General features: G+C 44.9%; 1 protein-coding gene across 9 annotated transcripts in view; it reads left to right on the top strand.

Annotated features, from left to right (window-relative positions):
• BMAL1 (basic helix-loop-helix ARNT like 1) overlaps positions 1-15,670 on the top strand; it is a 103,306-nt gene that overhangs the window by 31,976 nt on the left and 55,660 nt on the right. For 6 of the 9 annotated variants that reach the window (XM_084893782.1, XM_084893785.1, XM_084893790.1 and 3 more), the window contains exon 2: positions 27-99. The exons of the other annotated variants lie outside the window; for them this stretch is intronic. The gene's annotated coding sequence lies outside the window, so the exon portion shown is untranslated. The remainder of the gene's footprint in view (positions 1-26; positions 100-15,670) is intronic. 9 annotated transcript variants of the gene reach the window in all.

Raw genomic sequence — 15,670 nt, forward strand, 5'->3', positions numbered from 1 at the left:
CTCTTATTTATTGGCCTATTTCATAGGTGGTGCTGGCTAGAGTGCATACTTTTGGACCCAAGCTTACCTTTTCAAATGTGGGATCCCAGGCCTTTATTGGTAAGTTTGTTTGATGCCTTCTTACAAAATTATGCTCTCAAGGATCAGTAGTTGTCATTGGTGCTTTGTGGAAGTTACCAAGCTTGGATCCTGGAGAAGCCTGAATCGAGGTGGAATAGAGCCACAGAAATGGAGTGTCTGTGGGAGCTGCCTCCCAGAGGAGGCCATCCAGGGAGGCAGGGGATGGATGCAGATGGCTTAATGGAGAGGTGGAACTTTGGCTTTGTTTGAAGGAAGTAGTCCAGGGAGGAGAGAAATAAGCTTTTTGGGCTTGAGACAGTGGGTATAAGACACAGTGAAAGTGGTCTCAGCAGTAAACCCAAAGAAGCAAAAACTTCATCCAAAGGAGTCATGGGAAAGAATTTTGACACGATCTGCTGGTGTTTGATTATTCTAGACCAGGGCCATCAAACTTTTCTGTAAAGGATGAAATGGTAAATATTTTTGGCTTCATAGGCCATGTGGTCTCTGTCATAGCTACTCAGCTCTGCCATTGTAGCATGAAAGCAGCCATAGATAATACATAAATGGTGGATGTAGCTGTATCCAATAAAGCAGGGGTGGGGAACTTTTTTTCTGCCAAAAGCCATTCGGATATTTATAATATCACTAAGGGAATTAATTAGAGGAAATATTTTAATATTGCTATTTGCCCTTTCTCTATAATAGAAGTGTCATAGATGAAAGAAAATTGGTAAAATGTATATGAAAACCCCCCTCTAGCCAGAGTCTGGGGCGCTCCACGGGACCTAGAGTCAAGTCCCCGCCCACCACCCACAGGTGCTTTCAAAACGCAGGAGATCCAGACCTGACCAGCCTCACCTCCATCAAGCCTCTTTGGGCGAGGAACGTAGCCTCAGGTCCCCCAGCCTGGCGCTGGGTATGGACAACATGGCCTGAGATCCCCTGTCAAGCCCTACTGGGCAGGAGGCATGGCCTGAGGTCCCCCAGCCCAGCACTGGTGCAGGAGGCACAGCCTGAGGTCCCCATCAAGCCCTGCTGGGTTGGGGGTACGGCCCGAGGTCCCCCATCAAGCTCACCAGGCAGGGGGTGCAGCCTGAGGTCCCTCGACCCAGTGCTGGGGTGGGGTGCAGGACCTGAGGTCTCCTGGGCCCAGCGCATGGCCTGAGGTCCCTCACCCCAGCTAGGTACCATGCAGCCTCAGGTCCCTGATGTTTGGTCATGATGTTATGGCGTCCTAGCTAATTTGCATATTCCTCTATTATATAGATAGATTCTGGGCCATATGAAATTGTCAACTTAAAGATTTGCCTGCTAGCCCTGGCCAGTTTGGCCCGGTGGATAGAGTGTTGGCCCTCAGACTGAAGAGTCCCAGGTTCCATTCTGGTTGAGGGCACGTATTTGATTGCAGGCTCAATCTTTGGCCATGGTCAGGGAGCATGTAGGAAGCCAACCAGTCAATGTATTTCTTTCACATGGATGCTTCTCTCTTTCTGACTCTCTTCCTCCCTTCCACTCTCTCTAAAAATTAATGGAAAGGTATCTTTGGGTGAGGATTAACAACAAAAACAATTAACCTGTTGTATTTGGTCAAACAATTAACTTGCCCAATGCCTTGGTAGGGCCAGACCAAATGGTTTTGCAGGTCTTATGTGGCCCGCAGGCTAGTTGTTCCCCACCCCTGCAATAAAGCTTTATTTATAGACTAAGTAGTGGATTAGATTTGGTCTGTGGGCTATAGTTTGCCCACTCCTTTTCTAATCCCTAAATGCCAGTCTAACACACTTGGTCTTTTTCCTATGGGAAGTGGGGATCTGTTGTTATTTTGGGCTAAGAAGTGAAATGGCAGTCGTGACATGTTAGGAACACTCATCTGATACCTGGACAAGAAGCTTGAGCCCTATTCAAAGGCAGTCAAAGCGATCCAGGCATGAGGTCATGTGGTTCAGAGTGGTTAGAATGAGAGCAAAGGACCAATGGAAGAGAGATTGCAAAGGGAGAACCATAGGATTTTCAGGCTTCTTAAAGATAGGAGCCAAAGATAAACATTGAAACTTGGGAATTTACAGTGGTACCATTGACAGAAATGTGGACATCGGGTGTGAAGAAGCGTGGTTGATATGTCTGGTTTTAGACACACTGAATTCGAAATGACAGTGGTTCATAGACATCTGGAAAAATAGGGCTAAAGCCTGGACTTAGAGGGTAAGCCTGGAGATGTAGAACAGGAGCCATTGGTTTAAGTAAGTTCTCCCACAATGAACAGAGGCCTGAGCCTTGGGGAATGCACACAACTCTGGGATGGAAAGGAGAAGGTAGAAAAGAACCAGAGCTAGGAAGGTGGGAGTCCCAGGAAGGGAAAAGGACTAGGAGGAAAGGACCTGAAAGAAGGGCACCAGATTTGTGACAAGGTGGTTACAGATGGCCTTGAGATATGTGATGCTGTGAGGGGTGCCAAGGAGAGGAAGAAGTGGAAGGAAGCCAAGTTGCACAGGGTTGCACAGAAATAAGGAATAAAGAATTAGTAAAGTGGACCACTCATAGATTTTGGGTGGCAAAAGAAGGGAGACACATAAAATTTCAGTATTTGCATGTCTAAATAGCCAGTTCTTTAGCTTTGAGGCAGGTAAAGCATGCTGGGACCAGTTCTCACTTCCCTCTCTGGAACCAAGCTGGGTTTGGGAGTTTGTGTATACATTGGGCTTGCATTGTGTTCTTAGGCTCCCTTTGAGGTGTGGTGTGCACAGCTCTGCCACAACTTGCACTGCAGAATCTAGTCGTGTTTGGACTCTTGCCATGAGACAAGATGCGATCTGTTGGGGAAATACTTACATTTGCCTAAGTTTGGAGGACCAAGAATTCAGAATAAAACTTCTTACTGCAGAGTCTGCTCAGATATGGTAATTTGAAGTAATTCTTCAAGATATTCAAGTAGATATCAATTTTATGCTCTGATTATTTCGAATGCACCTTCTTTGGTTTGAATTCTAAGTAATTTGTGGTTTGGTTTATGTAAATAGAGCAATTAAAGGAGAGTAATAAAAGCAACAGGTGGAACTGGTTTAGAGTCACCATTTATGGGACACTCACTGTGTACCAGGGACAGTGCTGAGTACTCTCTAGGTGTCACTTTATTTTTGCAACAGCCTGTGACGTGGAAAGTAGTATTTTCCTTTCAGCAATAAGGAAATCCAATCATAGGTTGAGTAACCTGCCCAAGGTTATAGGGGATTTGAACGCAGTTCTCTCTGACCCCTGGTTTATGCTGCTCCCTGTTTTCTCCCATTTAAGTCAGAATTTCTCCTCCCACTTACATAGAAGTACTAGAGACAGATTGAGCTCTTCCGGCTAAATATTCAGAGACTCTAGTGGGTGTTTCCACTTCCTAGGCACCTACTGAAAGGGTGGAAGGAGTGTGGGATCTCTGGAAGAGACAAAGCCCAAATTTCACACTTATTTTAACTGTTTCACCAGATACCGTTTTCCTTTAGTTGGAGAAGGCTGCAGCCCTGGGCTTGGAAAGGAAGCACGTCCGTGGGATTTCGGTCCTACCTCTGTGCGGTTATAATCTACTTTCTGTTTCGATACTTGGCATTTCTCTCTGCTCACATCCACCTTCAAGCTCCAAGAGCAGTGCCCTGTTTTGTCTTGTTTGCATCTGTGGCCCCAGCATCTACATGGTTTCAGACAGGCAGTATGTGCTCACTAAATATTTGTTGCTTCTAATGAGCCAGACAACTTGGGACAAGGTGCTCTCAGTACTGTGGTTATAGAAATGACACCAGGCAAGTGCTCTGTCCAGACAAGGCAGATGTCCTAGTGAGGCACTCCGACAGCCTAGAGGTATGAGATGCATAGTAGGTAAAGGGCAGATAACTTGGTAATGCTCTGAAGTGAAATAAAGTGGGAGGGAGGGGTGGATGGTGATGGGCTGACAGTTTAGTTAGGGTCATCAGGAAGTCCTCACCAAGAAATGAAGTGAGATAATGAGGCTGGGGGCGGGGGGGGGGGGCGATGTCATAATAATGTTACTGAGATTTAATTCTTTTGTTTGGCTGTGGTGGTTTGCACCCAGCTAACTGTTCCCTCAGCAGGACTTCCTCCAAACCTCATGTCTCTGGCCATGCTGAGCGCTCCCTTCCCCTCCTCGGTCTGCTCACTCCTTATCTGGCCCGCCTTCTCCTTGTCCTCCAGACCTTAGCCTCTGCAGTCTGCTTTGCCACTTTTCTTTTTTGTCCTTAGCTTAAGGTTTTGTTTGGTTCCTTTCATGCCACTCTTAAGTGTTCTCCCCAGGTGAGCTCATCTACTGCTTCCTGTATCTGGGAGTCACCCACATCTACTTATTCAGCCCCAAGCCCCCTCCCAACCCTCACTCATAGCTGTGGCCCTGCAGGTACCTCAAACTCATCCCTCCGCTGGTGGCAAATGTGTCTCTCTCTGTGTGTCTGTTGCCTGCCTTGGGTGGTACTGCGTCCCCTCAGTTCCGTCTACTGTAGAAGTCATTCTTGGCTTTGTCCTTTTCCTTAACTGTCATCACCCATCAGTTGCCACGTCCTGTGGAGACCGTCTCTCAAATTTGTCACCACACGCCTTCTCCTTCTTCACTCCTTCATTTTGGGACTCATTGTATGGAATTTTTTTAAACAGCCCTTTCATTGGTCTTCCTGTGTCCATCTTTGTCCTCCCTCATGCCACTCTCATACTCCTATCAGCAAGATATTTCTAATTCACAAACCTGACCATGGCTTTCTTCTGCTTAAAACTCCCCATGGGCTTCTCGTTGCTTTTAGAAGAAAACCCAAGTCCCATCAGCAGGCCTGCAGTTCTTTCATAATCTGGCCCTGGGCCACCTTCCTCATTTCACTTTTTCTCTAACCCATATTTCTAACCTCAGTCCAACCTTCCAACAGCCTATACCTCCTGGTGCCTTTGCCATTGCTAGGCCCTCTCCTAGGAGTGACCCACCCCTGCTCCCCGTTTTGGTAACTCAATCAAATTTCCATTATCCAGACACCTTTCCTCCCCACCCTGCACTTCTTGGTGACCTGGAGATGACCTTCCTCCCGGTTCCAGAACACCCTGCATTTCTCTCTCCCAAAGCATTTATGAGCATAACTGTTGATTTACTTATTATCTGTTATGTTCAGTAAACTGAGCTCCTTCAGGGTGGGGACCACACACACACACACACACACACACACACACACACACACACAATCTTGGTTCTCAGTGCCAGCACAGTTCACCTGGCTCGGGAAATGTTTGTAAAAGAGTGAGAGTAGCCACATCTATTTGTGCAGCCGAACAGCAGATTTATAACATGAACAGATGTATATGAAATTGGAGGCTCATTGGCCATTGAGTTTGGTGAGGTCCCTTCTTCTGTTCTGAGTGCAGCATAGGTTGTTCTGGGCTTGGGCTTGTGGCTGTTTGTTGTGACTCTCAGCATCCTGAGGCCCAGGGAATTGAACCTCTCTGTATTCTTTATTGCTGACAAAAACAAAAACAAAACAATCACAACTCCTGCTATTGATGGGATAGTAATAGCAATTCAAAATGAAAAATAATCTATCAAGAAATGCTTAGGAATGAGGTCTGCCCAGCTTCAGCCTGGACGAATCCCAAATTTTCTAAATTAGCAAAAATAATTCTTGCTAACAGCTGACAGCTTTGCTCCCACAGCTCAGCTGAGAATGCTTTTCTGTCTCGGGGCGAGGATAGTGAGTGGTCCTCTGTGGAAGCGCCCAAGGGCCTCTTTATCTTCACTCAGTCCTCAGTGATACCAAGGCATAGGCTCTGCCCCAGGGATGCTAGTCCATGACTGGGTTCCCCATGTGTGCTGGCACAATGCGCTTATGAGACAGGCAATACATTCTCATGTTTCCATTTGGGGCCTTCAGCTTGATGCTTCCTAGTTCTGCCACAGACCTGGGAAACTGTGCTGAGAATGCAGCTTTTATCAGAGGTTCACCGTAATCTGGGAGGGCTTTCTAGAAGAAGTAGTAGTTTTAAAGCAGAGGTGTTCTGCTGACCAGGGTGCTCCAGCAGGCATTGGGATGGCTATCCTTGCCTGGAAATACTTATGCATCTTTCCCTCTGAGGGACTTTCCATAAGCTGCTCCCCTCCATATGGAATGCATTTTCTTTCCGATATGCCTAGTTCATGACTATTTGCCCTTCAGATACCAGCCGATGTGCCTCTTATTGGGAAGCCTTTTCCACCTCCCTGATAAGGTCTCACCATCACTATTAGCATTATCTTTTTATACTGCCTAGTGATTGCTTACCCCGTGGCCAGCACAGTCAAAGTGCTTGGTGATAACCACTTAGTATTAGGGCCTCAGCAGGTTTGGCTGAGGTAAGTGTTATCATTGTTATCCCAGAGATGGCATTCAAGGAAATTGAGGTCCAGATCAATTGAAGACATGTGAGCAGGGCTTTGGCCCCAGTAGTGCCTGAGTGGGTAGGTGTTCTTCCCCATTCTTCCATTCCCCACGGTCCCTCTGCCACTCATTCCAGTAGCCCAATGCCCACTATTCACATTTTCCATTGATTTATGTCATTCTAAATTAGTGAATCCTTGTTCCCCACTGGGCAGCCCCATGATAGCAGAAGCCTGACCAAAGAGTTGACTGATAGCCTGCCTAACTGCCAGACAGCCAATTACATCATGGGAGTCTGGGCTGTGAACATAAAAGGGTTCTCCTGCCCCTCCCTCGCCATGTTTTAGCTTGCACCCTCACCTCCTGTTTCTGCATCAGGGCCAGGTGTGCTAAGGAATCATCAATGCCTGGACAGGTCCGTTCTTTTACATACTCTTCTGTTCTTCTCTCCACCTCGCTAATCCTGCATCGTCCCTTTATAAGGAAGTGACCCCTTTCTCCTCCCAAGACAGAGCTGGCCTTTCCTTTGCTCCTCTGGACTGGGACACACTCAGGGGGATGGCTCTGACCACCATGTGTCGTCATGACCTCCTTGTCTTTCCTAGTGTGGTCACTGTGATAGGGCAGACAGGCTGTACAGTCAGGCTGAGAGGTCTACAGAAGAGGTGAGGGGGGACATAAGGTGGCTGATCCATGATGCAGTCTGTGTGCATGTGGGCCTGTGCTGGTGAATGAGTGTGTGTGTGTGTGTGTGTGTGTGTGTGTGTGTGTGTGTGTTTATTGCTTATTATTTTACTTGGATAATTCATCTCTGTATGCATTAGAGACCAGTTCTCCCTCTCTTGGGGGTCTAATGTGGCACCTTAAATATTAGATAGTTTATAACTGATGGATAAATATACCTTTCCTCCTCTCCCAATCCGAAGGTGCCTCCTCTGCCCCCACCCCCACCTTTGTACCTTGGCCACCATTTCATGGGGTTGTTGTAACTGCCAGAACCTTCTTCCGAGACCCCATTCAGGCAACAGTGATATGAAAGCCCTGTCTAGACTCTAGCAGGCTGGGCAGGGGACTGGCTACTTTGCTTTGCTGCTGAGAAGCAGGGTCTCCCAGGGGGACCTTGCTGGGCCTCCAGAGTCCTCTAGGGCAAGGCTGGCTGAGCTCCGAGTGACACTGGTTTTGAGCAGGCAAAAAAAAAAAAAAAAAAAAAAATGGCTTCTGACCAAGTGGGGAAAGGGGCATGGGGGAGGAGCAGAGGAGGACATTAGCTGCCCTGCGCCTTCAGGGCATTTACTGGCTGCAAACTGAGATGGGCTTGGAGGGCAGCTGCCTCCAGGACAAGCATGCCTTTAAATAAGGGCACTCATCACACCAGTCTCAGTGGGACCTGCTTCAGAATGTCAACTCTGTGCCTGCTAGGGATGTGAGTTGAGACATACCACACAAGCTCTCTAAGCCTCAGTTTCCTCACCTATCACCTGGGGTGGTGATAATAGTAATCATCTTTATGAGGTTCTTGTGAGGGTGAAACAAAACATGCTTAGTATTATACCAGACATGGAGAAAATACCAAATAATCTGTTACCATTACTGTTGTTTTTATTTTATTTATTTATTTACTTTTAATATGTTTTTATTGATTTCAGAGAGGAAGGGAAAGGGAGAGATAAAACATCAATGATGAGAGAGAATCATTGATCATGATCAGCTGCCTCCTGCATGCCCCCTACTGGGGATGGAGCCTGCAACCCAGGCATATACCTTTGACTGTAATCGAACCAGGGACCCTTCGTTCGGGCTGACGCTCTATCTACTGAGCCAAACCAGCTAGGGCTGCATTACTGTTGTTTATAAAAAGTTGTATTGTTAATGATAATTGTAAGCAGACTTTGGATGAGATACAAAGTTTGAATGCACAGTTACTTGTATAGACGGTGAGGAGTGAGGGTGTAAGAAAAGCACTTTGTGAGTTGCAAATTATGTGAAATATTTTTATTAGCACAAAAAGCTGTTATCATTTTTTGGCTTTGGAGAAAATGAGCACAGCTTTATGATGTTGAGACTTAAGTTGTTATTTTGCTTTTTGTTTTGGAGGGAGATTTTTCAGATAGGCCTTTGGAATCTTGCCCAGAGGCTGTGTGACCCACCTTAGTGATCTGGGTACCAAATGCCTGAAGAGCACCTGGCACAGAGAAGTGTTTCATAGGCACTGTTAGTATTTTAAATTTTTAATGATACATATTTAATACATAGTAGTATAGTAAGTTCTTATAGGTTCATTGACAGTAAATTGTAGGACTTCTTTCTCTCTGGACCTGAGAAATTCCCCTCTTAGAACTTTGTGCCCAGTATAGCTAAATAAGTTTAAATGATTTATTCAGAATTTGATATAGACAACTACCATTGTTGTCTCAATGTTAGAAATATCTTTTTAAGATAAACTGTTCTTGTATCCATTCTATACTGTGTCTTTGCCTCACCCATCTTTCTAAAATTATCTATTATTAAACTGTAGATACTTTTAAGCAGAGGCTGAAAACTCTACTCATTGTCTACATCGGGCCTGGAGATGTATATTGTCCATGCCTTAAAACTTTAAAATTACTGACTAACATTTAGAAGTTGGTAAGTATTGTCTAGACATCTGGATTTCCAGGTCTTCATGAAAAATCAAAGGTGCGATGGCACTGGGTCCATCCTCCCTCACAGCCCTGCTGAGGAGTGGCCCCTCTGTAGGAACTTGCTTCCCTAGTTTGCCCTGCCCCACCCAGCAGCTGCACTTTTACCTGGCCTGAAGGTAATCGAGTGTGTTAAATGTAGCCAGCACCTCTTAGACACTGTGCATTTATTTAGAACATATTCACTAGCAACTTTGATCACAGAGAGGAAGGTTATTTCACTCACTAAGTTGTCCTTTTTTATAATGACCCAAGGGGCCATTATGGTGTTTTATGTAGGCCCTTTTGGGTTTAATAGAGTCACCTTCTCTCCTCCCTGTGGGAATTTCTCATTAACATTTTTTAAGGAGTCCTCAGCAAGACTTATAAGTCAACATAAAATGTTGGGTAATGCAGGATATAAATTTTGATTGCCTCTATTTAAGGGAGGTTGAAAATAAGTGCATGCTTTAATTCGGCAATTTATGATGTTATAAACTTGAACAGTTAGAGACACTTAGCCCTTTTTATTAGCCATCTGGTTGAAATGGTCTTAATTTGGCAGAATCCTTATTGAAATAGGTGAGGAGTCTGAGATTCTCCCTCCTGGATACCATCCCCTTTGTTGCTGTTTTTTAGGAGGTCCCTCCCCCGTCTCCTTCCAGCCGGTGAGGACCGGGCACTGGTGGCCACCTGCAGAGAGGGGGAGGAGGCGCTGCATTCCCACAGTGGCTACACTAGGGGAGTCCTTGCCAACACTGACAGTTAAAAACTATTTTCCTCTGAGCTTGTACATTTTTTTTTTTTTTACTTTTGTCATCCTGAAAGAGTAAACACTTATAATAAATTCAGACAGCAGTGATGTGCATTAACTTAAAGGAAAAAAGTCTTCTGTGACCTCTTCCCAATCTCCCCAAAGATAGGCACCTTTGAGACTTCATTGAGTACAGTCTGGACATTTTCATTTGCTTATGCCCCACCCTCACCCCTCAATCTCTGTCTCCTTTGCCCTCACCCCCAGCATACTGGTTTTTACTTGTGTTCTGTAAAAACAGAATTTAGGCATACTGTTCTGCAGCTTTCCTTATAGCCAACCTCCAACTCCTGTATTATCTCTTCAACTCAATATGTGCAGATAACACGTGCCTCATTATTTTTAACAGTTGTACTCCATGGTATTTATATTTATTTGCTCATTAAACACCCAGGTTGTTTCTGATCTTTTGCCATTGCCACCATGGCTGCTGTGGACATTGTAGCACAAACCTGCGAATTTTTGCATGAGATTTTCTGTGCTGTAGATACCTAGAAGTGGGACTTTGGGCTTAAACAGTTTGCCATTTAAATTTTAAACCAGTATTGCCTAATTGACTTCCAAAAAGGTGGTACTAATTCACACTTCTCCCAAGAGTGTCCCATTATTACTCCAATAATTTAGTTTTTGCTTAAACATGTATTTAAAAAAGTAAACTTAAAAAATTCACAAATATGCCATCAAAATGATACATTTATCTTAGAAGAGCATTCAAATACATAAAACTAAAGATGTAATTAGATGGTTTTCATACCTTGATTTTGGTGGTGAATATCACCAAAGGTGACAAAAATTTTCCCAACTACTGTAACCAATGTAATTATTAAATACTTACCTAGAGACCTCCCTTGTGCCAGGAAGCCTTTGGAAGAATAATAGCCAAATCAGTTTCCTTCCCTCTGCTCTCCCAGGGCTGCCTCATCCTTCCCACCAAGGCTGGGTCAGCATCTAAATGGCTGCACTAGGGAGTGTCAGGCCCAAGAGATCTGGGGAGAGGGAGGTGGCAGGTGATGTAGTGAGGGACCAGGGGTTCCCTACATCACCTCCTTGCACCTAGATGCCAGGATCTTCCTACATGTATGTTCTCATAGCATCCCTATGGCCTACCTATAAAAAAGGTACTTCACTCTCCTCTCTATATCTGGAGACACTTGAGCTCAAAGGTCTGGCTCACTGAATGTCGCACAGCTGGCAAATGACAGTGCCTTGGACACAGTCTTCTGATTCCACGGGTAGTGGAGTCAGACCACTGTGAGGCTTTTTGCCTGCGGCACACCATGAATGTTTGCTTCACTGAGCTGAGGGTGGAGAACGGAAAGGGAAGTGACATTCCCAGATTTCCTGTGGCGACTTTCGTCCACAGCTTTCTCCTCAGAGTACTGGCATTTACAGTCATGTTTAGAACTTTTCCTTAGCATTTGGGAAGGATATGTGCATTCTTGATGAGGGACCTTAACGGATTACACGTGGTTAAGAACTGCTGGTCTGGAATATCTTTTTCTCTTTGGAAAGGACAGGTCTCTGGAGATGGTTAGCTTACCACCTGCTAACTGCATATGAAACTTTGAATCCCACTTGCTCCAGAGTCTCCTCTCTGACTCTCTGAATTGGTGTCTGGCTTTTGCTAACAGGTTGTCCTGTGTTGGCCAAAGCTTCTTAACATGGACCTCACTTCTCAATCTGACAGTAGATTGATGCCCAGACCACATATTGTCCTAGGATGCCTTCAGCTTCATTAGACACAGGCAGGGTGGTCTGGTTAGTGAAAATAGGGATCTAGAGTTGGATAGTCCCAGGTTCAAATCCTGGCCTCATCACTAGGAGCACAAACCTTTCGCTGTTAACCTCATTCACCTCTCTGAGACTCAGGGTCCCCCTTCTACAATATAGGGATAATTCCCTCATAGGAGTATTTCGAGGAATACATGGTTTAAGATTCAAAGGTGCCTCTGAGATGTTCAGCACAGAATAGACACTTTATAAATGTAAGTCCTCTCTCTTTTTCCTGCTGTAGAGAGAAACTTCTCCTCTGGAGAGTCTCCGAACTGGTAGCTGATGACTGGAGGTCCTGGAGCCAAGGGAAAGCCACCCCATGAGCCCTGAGATGAATCATATGATGTATATTCTCAGGAGTCCCGTGTTTGGTAGGGGAGCCCAATGAGCAGAGGTGGTGTAATATGTTCAATAATAAGAATCATTTAATAGAAGGATGATTAATTAACCTCTAGGTGCAGTGGAATGGAAGAAGTCATGAAGCAAGTAGGGTATTGAAGGTTGACTAGGAGCTTGTCAGAGAAGTAGGACCATATATAATAAATAGGCCACTTTATCCTTTAGTGATAAAGTTGCATTACTTTTTATGTATATACTTGAACTTCTCTTGACTCTTACCAATACAGTGGTGTATTCAAATTCATCCTCTCTCTCTTTTCTCACATTCTGCCTCTCCTTCTTCCTACCCTACCTTAAGATACTCAGCCACTAAAAAATTTTTTTTAAAGAATTTCTTTATGCTGTAGTAAATTTGTAGAGTGTGATGCTACTTTATTCTGCTAAATTTTTCACAAGAGCTTTGGTGTAGCTAATTTGTTCCATTCCCTTTTTCTATGAGTAAGTTCCTTTTCTTTCTTGGTGATGAGTAAACCACCAGCCACTTGGTGTTTACTGAGTCACTCCTATATACCAGTGCCATGTGTCATCCCATTTAGTTACCAGAACAATTTTGTAAAACAGGGGTTGTTAATTTTTTTTTTACAGATGAAGAAACTAAGGCTTAAAAAGGTTACTATACTAAATATTACACAGTGGGGAGCAACAGTTCAATTCTAGGGTTCTTTCCTTTTTCCTCTGCTCAGGGTCTTGCAGATACTAGGTGGGAAACAAAAATTTGTCTGAAGGAATGAGAGAGCTGCCACAAACTGGTCAGTGCACTTCCTGCAGCTGGCTCTGTAACTCACTTGGAGAGGTGACCACATTTCTCAGATCAGTGGAGTCCCAGAATCACACAGCCAATAATAAATATTGAAAAACACAACTTCCCATCCTCTCACTTTTATTTCTAAGGTACTTGAAAGTGGATAAGTTAGACTATTGAAATGTTATCTTTTGCTTTGTCTCTGCCCTATGAGTACCATAGGAGGCAGTGCGGGCTCAGTGCTCCTGGGGTTCAGAGACTTAGTTTCTGGCTTAGGTTCTGATGATGAATCCTCAGTCACAGTGGTAAAATTACAGCCCTCTGCAGAATTATATTTCCTTGGTGCAGTTTGGGGTCCAGGTGATCCCTAAAGATCCTTCTCGCCGTGTGACCTCACATCATAGAGTGAGGCTGTGGAGTGTGATAGAAGGAACACAGGCACTGGTATCGAGAAGACCGGAGTGTGAATCCTGGCTCCTGTCTTCTTAGCTTTGTGACTCTGGACACATCACCTAACCTCTCTGGTATTCACTGTTCACATCTGCAAAGAGGGCAGAGAGGACCTCCCTCGAGGGTAGCTGTCAGAATTCCAGGTGTCCTTCCCTCTGTCTCCAACTCCTCCTGAGTGCTGTGGCTTTGGACTTGCTGGGTGTTTCCACAGTAAAACCCAAAACACCTTTACCACGTACAGTTACACCTCCCAATACTCAACTTTTAGATTTCTTGAAGCTCTTTTGTGTTAAGAAATTCCTCAAAGTAAGATCTGGTTCTACCCCATTGAGCTTTATTAGTGCTTCAGTGACAGCGCCTTATTTTCCCCTTGCACACAGCAGCTGCAGTGTGAGTCAGTTTACGTGTATATAATTTCTTTTGCACGTCTTTGCAGAGAGAACTCCATTTATTTAGCAAATGTTCACCATGGCCTTATGTTAGGTGGTTCACAGAAAGGAATAATAGATTTACACTCATTTCCCTCAAGGAGCTCTCAGGGAACATATGTACAAATAGATTGTGGTGAGACTTGGGCTTGTAACATCATCAAGGCATGCAACAGGGTGTCATGGGAAAAGATAAGGCTCTCTTCTGGGGAATCAGAAGGGGTCTCAGACGAGAGGTGACTTTTGAGCAAGTCTTAAGAGAAGAGTAGGAAAGATAAACCAAATGATTGCCAATCCAGTGACAAATACCATTTAGTCATTTGTAACCTACCCTCTGCTTTCTCTGTCACTTAGGACAAAGCGTGGCATACTGTAGACCCCCAATAAATATATTTGAAAGAGAAAAGAAAAACCAAATCCTTTCCAATTAGAAACTCAATGAAAAGACTGGTCTTTTCATAATTAAGACACCATTTCATTAAGGATTCAAGACCCATTGAGAACTGTACCGTATCTTAAAACAATTAAAAAAGAGAGAGAGAGAGAGGTGTAGGAGTCTGCGCTACAAAAGTCCAGGCAGACATTCTAGGCAGTAGGAGCCACAGGGCAGAGTGAGAGCCCTGGAGGAGATGCGTGTTTGGAGCTGGGGCCAAGAGATGAGGACCTGAGTGCCACATCCCTGTGGTCATCCTTAAACTGACAAGTCCAGACCTTTCTCCCAGGCCCGCAGCTTACCTACCATTGTCCACTCAACATCCATTGATGTTTAAAGGGCATCTCAGACCCCCTTATTTTGTGGCACCACCACTTACCTAGTTACCCAGGCCCAAACTGTAGGCATCATTCTTAATCCTGCTTATTCTTTCAGTTCTCACATGATCTCTTCACGATTCTTGATAGTTGTTCCATGAGAGTATGTCTTAAAAGCCGCCACACCTCCCTACCCTCATCGAGATGACCCCATCTATTTCCGCTCTGGCCTAGCTGCTTCAGTCTTCACACAGGCAGAGTGACCTCTTAAAAAGTTGATAAGATCACATCACGTCCCTGCTCAGAACTCTTCGGTCATTTCCTAGAATCCTTGGAATAGAATCTGAACTCTTCGCCATGGCCTGCCAACCCCTCCTACTTCCCTGGTCTCATCTCTTAGCACTCTCCACTTTGCTCATTCTCATTCCATTCCACTCTCCACTGGGTTTCTTGCCTCAGGGCCTTTCCACTTGCTGTTCTCTGGGCCACTTTTCCCCAATGTCTTTGCCTGGCTCACCTTTACTCCATTTTGGTCTCTGTTCAAGTGGTCTTTCACCCATCTAAAGAAGGACTATCTTACCCCATCCCTTGCCCCATCACTCTGTCTTCATACCCTGCTTTATTTTTCTTCATTAGCACTCTCCTTCACCTGACTTAATGTTATATGTTTGTGTTACTCTACTAGAATGTAAATCTGTGAGGATGGGGTCTTGTCTTACCTGTCTCATTTACCACTCTTTCTCCAGGGCCTAAACCAAAGCCTCCTGGCACACAGTAGGTGATTGTCATTCAATAGACGGTTGAATGTGAAAATGAATGAGTTTATGCAATTTAAGACTTTGGTGTTTATCCCGTGGGCAGTGCAAACCTAGCAGACATCTTTCAGGAGGTGAGTGACGTGGTCAGCACTTTTATTTTAGAAAGCCAGCTGGTGGCCATGCGGGGGCTGGACTAGAGGGGGAGGCAGCAGAACTAGTTAGACGCAGTTAAAATGGTCCAGGGAATTTCTCCTGAGCCCTGTGTAGAGCTGTGGAGATGGAGAAGAGGGGACTCTGACAGAATGTGAAACATTTTGAGTATCTTTGGTTCCTATTGGGAGAACTTGGTGGAGTGATTTCTTTCTAAGAAAAGCAGGAGGGGACTAGCTCATCTGAGGAGAGGCTGGCTGGCAACACTCCATGATGAGTTTCTTCCCAGGCAGACGTTGGTTCCAG

Source organism: Pipistrellus hanaki, assembly GCF_964339955.1.
Source record: "Pipistrellus hanaki genome assembly, chromosome: 9".
Lineage (NCBI taxonomy): Eukaryota > Metazoa > Chordata > Mammalia > Chiroptera > Vespertilionidae > Pipistrellus > Pipistrellus hanaki.